Here is a 15,694-nt window from a genome sequence, read left to right as displayed (position 1 = left end):
TACCTCCTCTGGATCCAGTGAATGGAATCAGTGTACAATATTGCATGGCTCTGGCTGGGGTACTACTCTAAATAACAGGATGTGAATACCCTAAAACTAATAAGCCATTCATCAAATGTCTCAGGACGTTTAAACCTTTTTGGGCCAGTACCATCAGAGCTTTTTTCTTTTTGTTTGTAAGCTTCTGGTGATAATTCAAAAACATTTACGTATTTCCCTTGTTGTATTCTTTTAATAGTTTTTTGGTTTCAAATGAGCCTGAAGTGACAGATTGTATCCCCATGCAAAGCTACTTTGCACTCAGGATGGAACTAATAGAAGGGCGCTGCACTAGGTTATCAGCAGGGGTTAACTGCGTGACTACTGGAGCTACTGAGGATCGGACTGGGGCAGACTGCCTATATGCTCAAGACTGAAGCTCATGCTACATTTATTTCACAATGCTAAACATCCTTTTCTGACCCTTACCCTTTAACCCTAAAGAAGTGTCACTACCTGAGTCAGAGTCAGATAGTGAGGAATCAGCTGAGTCTGTTCTGTCATGTGTAAAGCCATGTGACTCATCATTAGCAGATGAGGATTCCCAGCCTGCTAGCTCCGAATCCGTCTGAACTGGAGAAGCATCTGGGATCTGGGAAGTATGAGCCACTGTAGAAGACGCCTGTGCTGAAGTGCTGGGAGTGGCATACGTCTCAGGGGCTGTAGCCATGACTAGAATGGGTTCCTGTGGCTGAATAATGCCCTGCAATAGAGAAAACAAATCGCAAGCATTGCGAATTTGGGGAATGGCAGGATCTGCGTTTCTTAATATAGAATGACTGTAGTCAACAGCAATATGCCCTGTGCAAGGTTAATTTGCTGAAGTGGAAGTGTTATTTGATATCTGCTGGGGAGCTATACCGCTTATAGTGCCCCTTTTTGCAGGCCTAGCATCAAGCGCCATGCAGGAACAGTATTATTCATAACGCTCACAGCAGGATCAAAACTCATCATAACATTTACACCAGAATGATCATTTGCCCACACTGAAGGAATTGCATTCACATTGGCATTATTGGCTGCCACATTCATTCCAATATTACTCACATTCATACTCGTGTTAGTATCTATGAAACCTGATGCTCTCAAAGTTCCCTGTGAGTGTTATTACTTGTGCGAGTATGCGCTTTGAAAATTGCCTTTCTTCCCAATGAATATGATCCCCTTGCTGCCCGGGTTACGCCCCTATTTGCTGCACCAATTCCTGGCCACCAAGAAACAGATTTGTGGCCTATTTTCCCTCTATGATAAGCTCCGCCCCTCACTGCCCTGGCTCTAACTGATGTAGGTGAGACTGCTGCCTTTCATGCCCTAATTGCACCGGTCCTGCAATCGCCAAAGTCCTCTTTTGATGCTCACCTTCCTTGAGCTGCTGAGGACCCGACTGACTGACTCCGTGACCGCGCTGCGAGTGACTTCTGTTGACGTCACCAGAAGGGGTGGGACTTGTGGCGTCAACTTCCGGTGGTGCGGATGGGCCAACCGGAATGGAGGAAGATGAGGAAATGGATGAAGAAGCCATTGCAGCCGCAATGGAAAATAAGAAGGAAGAAACAGCGGATGCCGCCGCCGGCAAACAAGGATGCCACAGAAGAAACAGGTAAGAGGTCAGAAGGGGCTGAGGGGGGATCAGAACCCACTCTTTGAAGAACACATGGTCCACTTACACATTGATGGGAAGGCTCTGAACCACCAATGTCTGTTAACAACGGAAGGCCCTGAACCACCAATAGTCATGAAAGGCCCTGAGCCACCAATGTCTGCATCAAGAACTGAAAGCCCTGAACCACCAATAGCTGTTTGCATTAAAGGGTTAATAACGGACTGCACTGCTGGTGTAGTCTGTAACGGATAATCAATGTCAGCCATCACCCGCTGCACCGGAGACTCAGGGACAATATTAATCAAGGCCATATCACTAACAGGAGGGGAATGTATATCAACCACTGCTTGTACAGAGTGCCTATCAGTGTGCTGTGTGGGTGGAATCACATTCTCAATCTCCACATTACATGCAATTTGACTTATCTGTTTTTTTCTTGAGGCCTAGGAATACTTAAAGAATGAGAAAAATGTCTCTGCTTCAGGATCCAGGGAGAAATAGGAACAGGAAACTAAAAGCTACCCTTTTTAAGGTAAGGAAGGGGCTCCTCCCTACACTTGCAAAAATGTTGCACTAGCGTTTCTACCCATCCCTCTTCTTCTATCTCACTCCCTACAGCCTTAACCCTTAGGTTGCTACAGTCCCATGCTGGTCCTTACACTGCCTTTGTCAGTGATATCATGCTGTCTTGGGCCTCTATTTATCGAGCTGTCAACCGCAAATACGCTGGAATTATGCAGCGTATTTTTGGCAAGCCTGATTCGCCGTCGTTATCAAACCCTACAGACCGGCAAAAGTAGAATATAGTGACGTAACATATGATCCGCAGGACTCAGTCCAACACAGATCGATGGTTACGTCACTCCAGATGTTCCGAATGCAAGTTCAGCACAATCTAACTACTTTTGATAGTTATCAAATAACTACCAGGTACGCTCGCCACTATTCCAGCCCAGCGTACCTGGTTTTCAATCCGCCGCCCTGGAGGCGGCGGATGCCATAGGAATCAATGGGAGTCTGACAGCAGCGAAAGCTTATGTTTGCTGCTGCCCGATAGCCCGTTGATTCCTATGGTAAATGTCTACAGCTAACACCCTAACATGTATCCCGAGTCTAAACACCCCTAATCTGCCCCCCCTACACTGCAGCCACCTACATTATACTTATTAACCCCTAAACCGCCGCTCCCGGACCCAGCTGCAACTCTAATAAACTTATTAACCCCTAAACCGCCACTCCCGGACCCCGCCATCACCTACATTATACCTATTAACCCCTAATCTGCCACCCCCTATACCGCCACCACCTACATAAAGTTATTAACCCCTATCCTGCCATTCCCGGACCCCGCCGCAACTAAATAAATTGATTAACCCCTAAACTGCCGCTCCCAGAGCCCACCGCCACCTACCTTATATTTATTAACCCCTAATCTGCCCCCCCTACACCGCCGCCACTATAATAAACATATTAACCCCTAAACCTAAGTCTAACCCTAACCCTAACACCCACTAACTTAAATATAATTTAAATAACTCTAAATAAATATTACTATAATTAACTAAATAATTCCTATTTAAAACTAAATATTTACTAATAGTTACATTGTAGCTATCTTAGGGTTTATTTTTATTTTACAGGCAAGTTTGTATTTATTTTAACTATTTACAATAGTTATTAAATAGTTATTAACTATTTAATAATTACCTAGCTAAAATAAATACAAAAGTGCCTGTAAAATAAATCCTAACCTAAGTTACAATTACACCTAACACTACACTATCATTAAAATAATTAAATAAATTAACTACAATTAAATAAAACTAATTACAATTAAATAAAATTAACTAAAGTACAACATTTTTTTTTACAGAAAATAAAAAATAATTAAAACATTTTTAAACTAATTACACCTAATTCCCCTAATAAAATAAAAAATACCCCCAAAATAATAAAATTCCCTACCCTAAACTAAATTACAAATAGCCCTAAAAAGGGCCTTTTGCGGGGCATTGCCCCAAAGTAATCAGCTCTTTTACCTGTAAAAAAAATTACAATACCCCCCGCCCATATTAAAACCCACCACCCACACACCCAACTCTACTCTAAAACCCACCCAATCCCCCCTTAATAAAACCTAACACTAACCCCTTAAAGATCACCCTACCTTGAGCCGTCTTCACCCAGCCAGGCACAAGTTGACCTCCAGAGGGGCAGAAGTCTTCATCCGATCCGGGCAGAAGAGGACCTCCAGACGGGCAGAAGGCTTCATCCAGGCGGCATCTTCTATCTTCATCCATCCGAATGGTTCCTTTAAATGACGTCATCCAAGATGGCGTCCCTTGAATTCCGATTGGCTGATAGGATTCTATTAGCCAATCGGAATTAAGGTAGCAAAAATCCTATTGGCTGATGCAATCAGGGATTAGAGTAGGTGTAATTAGTTTAAAAAAAATTGTAAGTATTTTTTTATTTTCTGTAATTTAGTTTTTTTTTTGTACTTTATTTAATTTTATTTAATTGTAATTAGTTTTATTTAATTGTAGTTAATTTATTTGATTATTTTAATGATAGTGTAGTGTTAGGTGTAATTGTAACTTAGGTTAGGATTTATTTTACAGGTAACTTTTGTATTTATTTTAGCTAGGTAGTTATTAAACAGTTAATAGCTATTTAATAACTATTGTACCTAGTTAAAATAAATACAAAGTTGCCTGTAAAATGAAAATAAATCCTAAAATAGCTACAATGTAACTATTAGTTATATTGTAGCTACCTTAGGGTTTATTTTATAGGTAAGTATTTAGTTTTAATTAGGAATTATTTATTTAATGATAGTAATATTTATTTATAGTTATTTAAATTATATTTAAGTTAGTGGGTGTTAGGTTTAGGATTAGACTTAGGTTTAGGGGTTAATATGTTTATTATAGTGGCGGCGGTGTAGGGGGGGGCAGATTAGGGGTTAATAAATATAAGGTAGGTGGCGATGGGCTCCGGGAGCGGCGGTTTAGGGGTAAAACAATTTATCTAATTGCAGCGGGGTCCGGGATTAGCAGGATAGGGGTTAATAACTTTATGTAGGTGGCGGCTGTATAGGGGGCGGCAGATTAGGGATTAATAGGTATAATGTAGGTGGCGGCGGTTTAGGGGTTAATACATTTATTAGAGTTGCGGCAGGGTCCGGGAGTGGCGGTTTATGGGTTAATAACTTTATTTAGTTGCGGGGGCTCCGCGAGCGGCGGTTTAGGGGGTAAACAGTATAGTATAGTGTGGGTGCTTAGTGACAGTATAGCAAGAAAGCTGTGAATAAGCTGAAGAGCAGCGAGATCGATGACTGTTATTTATCAACAGTCCGATGCTCATCGCTCCGTACTTGGTGCGCGGCTTTTTGACAGCTTTCTTGATAAATTTGGCGAACGTATTCTGGTCCGCGGCGGCGATGTTAGGCGATCTTAGGCAAGCGTATTGGTGCCATCGAATGCAAGAAAGTCGACGGCTTGTTAAATAGAGGCCTTGGTCTCTGCATCCATCTGAACTGTGTGCCCAGCCCCTGCCAGTGTTATAGGATCTTTTATTTATATAAGGGCTGCTGCCATCTGAAGAAGAAACTTCTCTTTTAAGATAAGAGAAACGTTTATAGAATTTAGAAGTGTATACATTTGTACAAGTAGTGGTTTATTATTAATTAAATATATTATACAAGTGTTTATCAGCATATTGCAATTTTACACATTCCCTGACGCAGAAATTTAAAGTTAAAAGAAGTGGAGCATAAAGACATTTCATGGGACCAGAAAAAGAGAGCAAACCACTCTAAGGGTAAAAGTATTTAATAAAAAAAATGAAGTGCAAGTAAAAAGTTAAACGTACAGGAATATAAAAACAACAAGGCATATAACGTATATATCACCACAGAGATTCCGTTGCAAGCCAGAAGAGTGTTGACTTATACCACTCGGTCCTTCCCACAGTCTAAGTGCAACTGGAACACTGTAGAGACTTAGAGGTGCGGGGCTACTCAAAGATGTAACAGCCTATATCTGTAGATAATGTGAGTACAATATAGCTCCTAAACGCGTTTCATCTGGATCCAACCCGACTTTATCAAGAGGTGATATAACAAAGAGCCACTTGCTTCCTTTTGAATGCAGCAGGCTGTCAAAAGTCAGATACGTTGTGGCACCTGATAGGCTGACTACATGTCACTTACTGATTGGCTACTGAACGGCAATTAAATCCTCGCCAACAGCTGTCATGGCTCTATGTAATCTGATGCATAGAATGCTACAACGGCATATACCTAGCTGTTGAACAATGCTTATACTGTTATACATGTACCAGCATGTAACGCTTATAAAATAACACTTATAACAAGGGAAAAAATTCAGTAATAAAATGACACGCTATATAGCTAAAAAACGCTTATGATAGAGAAAATAAGAACAAGTAGGACCACATAAAAAGTTGTCCGGCAGACCTAATATAAACTATCAGTAATTGATGATATGGATAATTGTAAACTGTAATATGGGAGAATGATCTAGTCTATTAAGTCATATCTACTATCAAGAAAAAGAATTAACTATTATGTGATCTCATAGATAGCATCGATTGCGCTATCATTATCGCACTGTCCTTATTAAAGGAGGAGAGAGATGTAATATACAGACACACTACTTTTCTAAGATATGAATGGCATGTTAAACCAAAATACAAAAGTGGATGTATATACTTGTGGAAAAAGGCACAAACTACTTAGAAAACTAAATTGGTTATAAAATCAACATCAAAAGAACAAGGTATACAGGAACCCAACAGTGTGCCTACATGTAATGCAAAATATGTGAAAAAAGAGGACTATTACCTATAACTAAGGCAAAATACCTATATTAAAGAAACCCCTAAGTCCTACATTTGAATCTCATGTATAAGTTTGAATAGGAGCAACAAAAATGCTGCAACATAGTCACATAAAGGCCTGAAGGTATAAATCGATATTCACCTTTCTGTGGTGATATACATTACATGCCTTGTTGTTTTTATATTCCTTTCCGTTTAACTTTTTACGTGCGCTTAATTTTTTGTATTAAATACTTTTACCCCTAGAGTGGTTTGCGCTCTTTCTCTGCTTTTTGTTTTTCAAGTTCCATTTGGGAGGTGAATCACAGTCCCCTCTGTCTATTTAGAGCAGCATCCACGGACATCGTATTCCTAGAGCTACCATTTGGAATTTTCCATACCCCGTTCCTGGAGCATTCAATGGAAAATACTTTTTCGTCTGCTCTTATTATAGACAAGGACTCAAATACCTAAGGTGTGATACATATACAGTATATGTTCTTTGATCTGGTTATAACTTTACAGGTCATTTTGGAGTTTTTTTTATTTTTATATTCTGGTGTACATACAACTATACAATATTTATATTATTTATTTATTTCTCAGGGTTGTTCAAAAGGTTTGTTCTATATCCCTTGTGAAACATTTTATGCGATTATTGGGATGCACAGCTTATATATATCTGTTGCACATTTCATGGGACCACTAGCTCTTGGCAAATTTTTCAACCCCTGATTAGTGATGTCGTGAACATAAAAATTTGGGTTCGCAAACGGCGAACACGAACTTCCGCAAAAGTTCGCAAACCGGGCGAACCGCCATAGACTTCAATAGGCAGGCGAATTTTAAAATGCACAGGGACTCTTTAAGGCCACAATAGTGATGGAAAAGTTGTTTCAAGGGGACTAACACCTGGACTGTGGCATGCCGGAGGGGGATCCATGGCAAAACTCCCATGGAAAATTACATAGTTGATGCAGAGTCTGGTTTTAATCCATAAAGGGCATAAATCACCCAACATTCCTAAATTGTTTGGAATAACGTGCTTTAAAACATCAGGTATGATGTTGTATCGATCAGGTAGTGTAAGGGTTACGCCCGCTTCACAGTGCGCAGTGTAGGTGATATACCTGGCCTGTGACCATGCTTTGCAGACCAGGTATCAGTGGTCAGATGGACCCTTGCCCCAACACTGTGTGCCAGACATGCCATTATAGCAGACTTATATGGCTTTGGCGTTGCTTTTTGGTAATTAGAAAGCTGCTAAATGCCACTGCGCACCACACGTGTTTTATGCCCAGCAGTGAAGGGGTTAATTAGGGAGCATGTAGGGAGCTTGTAGAGTTAATTTTAGCTTAAGTGTAGTGTAGTAGACAACCCAAAGTATTGATCTAGGCCCATTTTGGTATATTTAATGCCACCATTTCACCGCCAAATGCGATCAAATAAAAAAAAATTGTTCACTTTTTCACAAACTTTAGGTTTCTCACAGAAATTATTTACAAACAACTTATGCAATTATGGCATAAATGGTTGTAAATGCTTCTCTGGGGTCCCCTTTGTTCAGAAATAGCAGACTTATATGGCTTTGGCGTTGCTTTTTGGTAATTAGAAGGCTGCTAAATGCCACTGCGCACAACACGTGTTTTATGCCCAGCAGTGAAGGGGTTAATTAGGGAGCATGTAGGGAGCTTGTAGAGTTAATTTTAGCTTAAGTGTAGTGTAGTAGACAACCCAAAGTATTGATCTAGGCCCATTTTAGTATATTTCATGCCACCATTTCACCGCCAAATGCGATCAAATAAAAAAAAATTGTTCACTTTTTCACAAACTTTAGGTTTCTCACAGAAATGATTTATAAACAACTTATGCAATTATGGCATAAATGGTTGCAAATGCTTCTCTGGGATCCCCTTTGTTCAGAAATAGCAGACTTATATGGCTTTGGCGTTGCTTTTTGGTAATTAGAAAGATGCTAAATGCCACTGCGCACCACACGTGTTTTATGCCCAGCAGTGAAGGGGTTAATTAGGGAGCATGTAGGGAGCTTGTAGAGTTAATTTTAGCTTAAGTGTAGTGTAGTAGACAACCCAAAGTATTGATCTAGGCCCATTTTGGTATATTTAATGCCACAATTTCACCGCCAAATGCGATCAAATAAAAGAAAATTGTTCACTTTTTCACAAACTTTAGGTTTCTCACAGAAATTATTTACAAACAACTTATGCAATTATGGCATAAATGGTTGTAAATGCTTCTCTGGGGTCCCCTTTGTTCAGAAATAGCAGACTTATATGGCTTTGGCGTTGCTTTTTGGTAATTAGAAGGCTGCTAAATGCCACTGCGCACCACACGTGTTTTATGCCCAGCAGTGAAGGGGTTAATTAGGGAGCATGTAGGGAGTTTGTAGAGTTAATTTTAGCTTAAGTGTAGTGTAGTAGACAACGCAAAGTATTGATCTAGGCCCATTTTGGTATATTTCATGCCACCATTTCACCGCCAAATGCGATCAAATTTAAAAAAAACTAAAATTTTTCGCAATTTTAGGTTTCTCACTAAAATTATTTACAAACAGCTTGTGCAATTATGGCACAAATGGTTGTAAATGCTTCTCTGGGATCCCCTTTGTTCAGAAATAGCAGACATATATGACTTTGGCGTTGCTTTCTGGTAATTAGAAGGCCGCTAAATGCTTCTGCGCATCACACGTGTATTATGGCTAGCAGTGAAGGGGTTAATTAGGTAGTTTGTAGGGAGCTTGCAGGGTTAATTTTAGCTTTAGTGTAGAGATCAGCCTCCCACCTGACACATCAGACCCCTGATCCCTCCCAAATAGCTCCCTTCCCTCCCCCACCCCACAATTGTCCCCGCCATCTTAAGTACTGGCAGAAAGTCTGCCAGTACTAAAATAAAAGGTTTTTAAATTTTTTTTTAGCATATTTACATATGCTGTGGTTTAGCATCCCCCCTTAACCCCCAACCTCCCTGATCCCCCAAAACAGCTCTCTAACCCTCCCCACCTGCCTTATTGGTGGCCATCTTGGGTACTGGCAGCTGTCTGCTATTATTTCACAGTCAAAAAAGTGTTGTTTTTTTTTTAAATGTACACTACTGTTACACCAGATATGAGTGGTGGCACTGGGCAAGTGGGCACAGTATACGCTGTGAGCCTGACACACACGCTGGCAGGCAGGCAACTGCAATTAGATTACACAGGGAAAAAAAAAGCAGACTGATGTTCTAGCCCTAAAAAGGGCTTTTTGCGGTGCTGTCCTTACAGCAGAGATCAGATGAGTCCTTCAGGACTGTAGTGGACACTGAATACACTAGCCTAGCTATCAATTTCCCTATAAAATCAGCAGCAGCTACACTGTCCCTCCTCTCACTAAGTATACAGCTTCCGAATGAATCTAAAATGGATGCTGTCCAGGAGGTGGGAGGGTCTGGGAGGGAGGGTCTTCTGACTGTGAGGTACAGGGTCAAAGTTTACTTAATGATAAAGAATAGGGGGCGGACCGAACATCGCATATGTTTGCCGTCCGCGGCGAACGCGAACATGCTATGTTTGCCGGGAACTATTCGCCGGCGAACTATTTGTGACATCACTACCCCTGATCTCATATATATATATATATATATATATATATATATAAAATTATGTAGGAAATACAATGATAGTGGAATTCACTTATCATAAGGAAAGACAAATCAAGCACTCTTTTAACCTTTTATTTATATAGCCAAAGTATTTTTGCAATGCCAATTATCAATATGCTAAAATCCAATATAGAGACACTCTCTCACAAAAAGAAACTATACACCAACTGATATTACTAAATCAATTATAATATTGATTTCAATCAATTTGATAAATTTACAGTGTAAACATATACAGTGAAATGAAAATGAAAAATAAATATAAAAATGAAAAGTAAAAAATGTGACGTCACTAGAAGATCGTAACTGTAAGGAAAAATCCAAAACCGGCAACACATTACCAGAGGGCAGCCCAAACTCTGTGGAAGGGAGTAGCTGTCATGTTTAATGATAGGATCTATGCAGTTTTTTTATTTTCCCTTTAAAGCAACATTTACCCACTGTAGACACTTTTAAACCACCAACAACAGCATTCAGAGTTAATGCATTACCTGACTTGAATATACGCACATTTGGCTGTAAGTATCCAAACCATATGCTGTGATATAAACATTTGAAAAATAGTGTACAAAAGGGTCAAAGTTAATGCTTTATGTATGGTCAAATGGTGGATTTAAACATGGTTCTTGTCTGTGAACCAATGACTAAGACACATGTCCCAGTTTAAGCTCAAAAGGAGATATAAAGTTTCCTTTTTATGTAAATCAACCAAGGCTTAAAAAGCATGAAAGTTCATGGATGACTGTGTTTGCAAAGCTTCCCATTATAGCATAAGCACAAGCAGTGGCAGTATTAAAGCAGTAGCAAGCGTGAAATCCAGCATGCAAGTGTTCCTTAGTAGATGCTAATTTAGGGCTGAAGCTGTGGGCGTGCTAACAGAAGCAGCGTATGCAATGAGCAACAATGTAGCAAAAACGTTGCAATTTGAAAGGAAACAACCAACGGCTTTAATGTTGATAGTCTTTCCCCAAGTAAGCCGCACACAACAGTAAGGAATACCTCCACTCACATACCTAGGTGCTGGGGTTGTAACAAGGATATTAGTATCATCCAGGATTCCTCATAGAGCCACTGGACTTGTGTGAACTCCCCAAACAGTATCGACCTGTGCAACAAGCCATGCACAGCGTGCGTGACGTCATGTGATCAAGCCAACACGTGTTTCATCCCTTGTATCACTCAGGAATTCCTCAGGGCTAATTAACACATGCACATATGGCTCTATTTATGAGCACTTTTTGTAACGCCCCTTAAATGAATGAATATGAGCTATATTAACTAAAATAGCAAAGACAAAAATACTGATTCTGTGATATTAAAGGGACGCTGAACACAAATTTTTTATTTTGTGATTCAGATAGAGCATGCAATTTTAAGCAACTTTCTTATTTACTCCTATTATCAATTTTTCTTCGTTCTCTTGCTATCTTTATTTGAAAAATAAGGCATCCTAGCTATTTTATTAGTTCAGACTCTGGACAGCACTTTTTTATTGGTGGATTAATTTATCCTCCAATCAGCAAGAACAACCCAGGTTGTTCACCAAAAATGGGCCGGCATCTAAACTTACATTCTTGCATTTCAAATAAAGATACCAAGAGAATGAAGAACATTTGATAATAGGAGTAAATTAGAAAGTTGCTTAAAATGTCATGCTCTATCTGAATCACAAAAGAAAAAATTTGGGTTCAGTGTCCCTTTAAGTCAACATTAGTGGTTCATAGTAAATCCAGATGGTGCACATTATTTTACAACAAAGGATATGCAAGTAGTTTAGGAGCAATAATTATAAAATTCCTCTAAAGGTGTGTATCATATTAAATAGGCTTCCTTAATTAAATAAAGTTACACAAAATAGAAGAAGAGTAAGTTGCATAAAGAGTGAAAAAGAAAAAACACTTATACAACATTGTTTTTACAATACGAAAAACCCTTTGATCCAACATTGTAATGATGAACAATTCATGTAATAAGCTCCTAATGTTATAAGCTTAAATTATTTTTAAAGACCAGGTATTTATCCTGGACTTTTTAAACACAATATATAAATAAATACCTCAGAAAAAGCTTATCAAAATGAAGTAAGCTCATAATTTAATATTGCTATCATAGACTAAGTGTGCACTATGCTCTAACTATTATTAAGCATCATAGCAATTGAAATGTTACAAAAATGAAGCAAATTCTATCTTTTCATTTAATCCCCTAGGGGGATAAGGTATTAAGTCTGTACATCCAGGCAGCTTCTTTTTGAAGAAATATTTAGTCTATGTTGCCTCCACGTTTATGCATAATCCCTCTATCAATGCCAAGAAATTTTAAACTATCTGATTCTTGTCTATGACAATTTTTGAAATGGCAGGCTACACTGGTATCTCTACCATACTTTATGTCATCCCAGTGTTCTTGTATTCTCTCTTTAAAGAAAACCTCTTGGTTTTTCCTACATAGAACACCGGGCATGAACAATAGAGCAGGTAGACAACCTCAACCGATTTGCAGTTGATAAAGTAATTAATATAATATTGTTTATCATCTGTGGAAAACTTGTTGGTTTTATCAACATGTTTGCAATAAACACAATTCCCACAGGGAAAACATCCCTTTGAAAGGGCCTTCTTTGAAAGCCAATCAGATGATTTGCTCTTGACAAAAGCACTGCGGACTAATTTGTCCTTTAGGTTAGGAGCACGTCGAACGGTAAGCAATGGGTATTCCCCCACTGTTTCAGCAATTTTTTTTATCTGCTAAGAGATAATGCCAATTATTCTGAAGGATATTATGGATATGTGTCCAATGACTGTTATATTGGGTTATTACTCTTATTTTGTTGTCATCATACACTATTTTTCAAATGTTTATATCACAGCATATGGTTTAGATATTTACAGCCAAATGTGCGTATATTCAAGCCAGATAATGCATTAACTCTGCATGCTGCTGTTGGTGGTTTAAAAGTGTCTACAGTGGGTACATTTTGCTTTAAAGGGAAAATTAATAACTGCATAGATCCTATCATTAACCATGACAGCTACTCCCTTCCACAGAGTTGGGGCTGCCCTCTAGTAAGGTGTTGCAGGTTTTGGATTTTTCCTCACAGTTATGATCTTCTAGTGACGTCACATTTTTTACTTTTCATTTTTATGTTTATTTTTCATTTTCATTTCATTGTATATGTTTACACTGTAAATTTATCAAATTGGTTGAAATCAATATTATAATTGATTTAGTAATATCAGTTGGCGTATAGTTTCTTTTGTGAGAGAGTGTCTCTATATTGGATTTTTGCATATTCTTTGCTTATGATAAGTGAATTCCACTATCACTGTCTTTCCTTCATAATTTTTTAAATATACTCTATATATGGGTCTGCACCATTTCCTCTAAAGAGGACATTATGGAATATAGCTTGCTCCAGTGAAATTAATTTGAAACTCTACTTGCCTATTTGCATAATATATATATATATATATATATATATATATGACAACAGGATAATCTGCACTCAACAAGATTCCTCAGCAAGCCATATGGATACAACTTTAAAGGTTTATTTGAACATCTAAAAAAAATCATAGGATCCATAGAAAACACATAGGCCTAGATTTAGAGTTCGGCGGTAGCCGTCAAAACCAGCGTTAGAGGCTCCTAACGCTGGTTTTGGCCGCCCGCTGGTATTTGGAGTCAGTGATTAAAGGGTCTAACGCTCACTTTTCAGCCGCGACTTTTCCATACCGCAGATCCCCCTACGCCATTTGCGTAGCCTATCTTTTCAATGGGATCTTCCTAACGCCGGTATTTAGAGTCGTTTCTGCAGTGAGCGTTAGAGCTCTAACGACAAGATTCCAGCCGCCTGAAAATAGCAGGAGTTAAGAGCTTTCTGGCTAACGCCGGTTTATAAAGCTCTTAACTACTGTACCCTAAAGTACACTAACACCCATAAACTACCTATGTACCCCTAAACCGAGGTCCCCCCACATCGCCGCCACTCGATTAAAATTTTTAACCCCTAATCTGCCGACCGCCACCTACGTTATACTTATGTACCCCTAATCTGCTGCCCCTAACACCGCCGACCCCTGTATTATATCTATTAACCCCTAACTTGCCCCCCACAACGTCGCCGCAAGCTACTTAAAATAATTAACCCCTAATCTTCCGACCGCAAATCGCCGCCACCTACGTTATCCCTATGTACCCCTAATCTGCTACCCCTAACATCGCCGACCCCTATGTTATATTTATTAACCCCTAATCTGCCCCCCTCAACGTCGCCGACACCTACCTACACTTATTAACCCCTAATCTGCCGAGCGGACCTGAGCGCTACTATAATAAAGTTATTAACCCCTAATCCGCCTCACTAACCCTATCATAAATAGTATTAACCCCCTAATCTGCCCTCCCTAACATCGCCGACACCTACCTTCAATTATTAACCCCTAATCTGCCGACCGGAGCTCACCGCTATTCTAATAAATGTATTAACCCCTAAAGCTAAGTCTAACCCTAACACTAACACCCCCCTAAGTTAAATATAATTTTTATCTAACGAAATAAATTAACTCTTATTAAATAAATAATTCCTATTTAAAGCTAAATACTTACCTGTAAAATACATCCTAATATAGCTACAATATAAATTATAATTATATTATAGCTATTTTAGGATTAATATTTATTTTACAGGCAACTTTGTAATTATTTTAACCAGGTACAATAGCTATTAAATAGTTAAGAACTATTTAATAGTTACCTAGTTAAAATAATAACAAATTTACCTGTAAAATAAATCCTAACCTAAGATATAATTAAACCTAACACTACCCTATCAATAAAATAATTAAATAAACTACCTACAATTACCTACAATTAACCTAACACTACACTATCAATAAATTAATTAAACACAATTGCTACAAATAAATACAATTAAATAAACTATCTAAAGTACAAAAAATAAAAAAGAACTAAGTTACAGAAAATAATAAAATATTTACAAACATAAGAAAAATATTACAACAATTTTAAACTAATTACACCTACTCTAAGCCCCCTAATAAAATAACAAAGCCCCCCAAAATAAAAAATTCCCTACCCTATTCTAAAATACAAATATTACAAGCTCTTTTACCTTACCAGCCCTGAACAGGGCCCTTTGCGGGGCATGCCCCAAGAATTTCAGCTCTTTTGCCTGTAAAAAAAAACATACAATACCCCCCCCCCAACATTACAACCCACCACCCACATACCCCTAATCTAACCCAAACCCCCCTTAAATAAACCTAACACTAATCCCCTGAAGATCTTCCTACCTTGTCTTCACCATACCAGGTTCACCGATCCGTCCTGGCTCCAAGATCTTCATCCAACCCAAGCGGGGGTTGGCGATCCATAATCCGGTGCTCCAAAGTCTTCCTCCTATCCGGCAAGAAGAGGACATCCGGACCGGCAAACATCTTCTCCAAGCGGCATCTTCTATCTTCTTCCATCCGATGACGACCGGCTCCATCTTGAAGACCTCCAGCGCGGATCCATCCTCTTCTTCCGACG

The sequence above is a fragment of the Bombina bombina genome, chromosome 4 (genome assembly GCF_027579735.1).
Source record: "Bombina bombina isolate aBomBom1 chromosome 4, aBomBom1.pri, whole genome shotgun sequence".
Lineage (NCBI taxonomy): Eukaryota > Metazoa > Chordata > Amphibia > Anura > Bombinatoridae > Bombina > Bombina bombina.
This window is presented reverse-complemented; position numbering follows the sequence as displayed.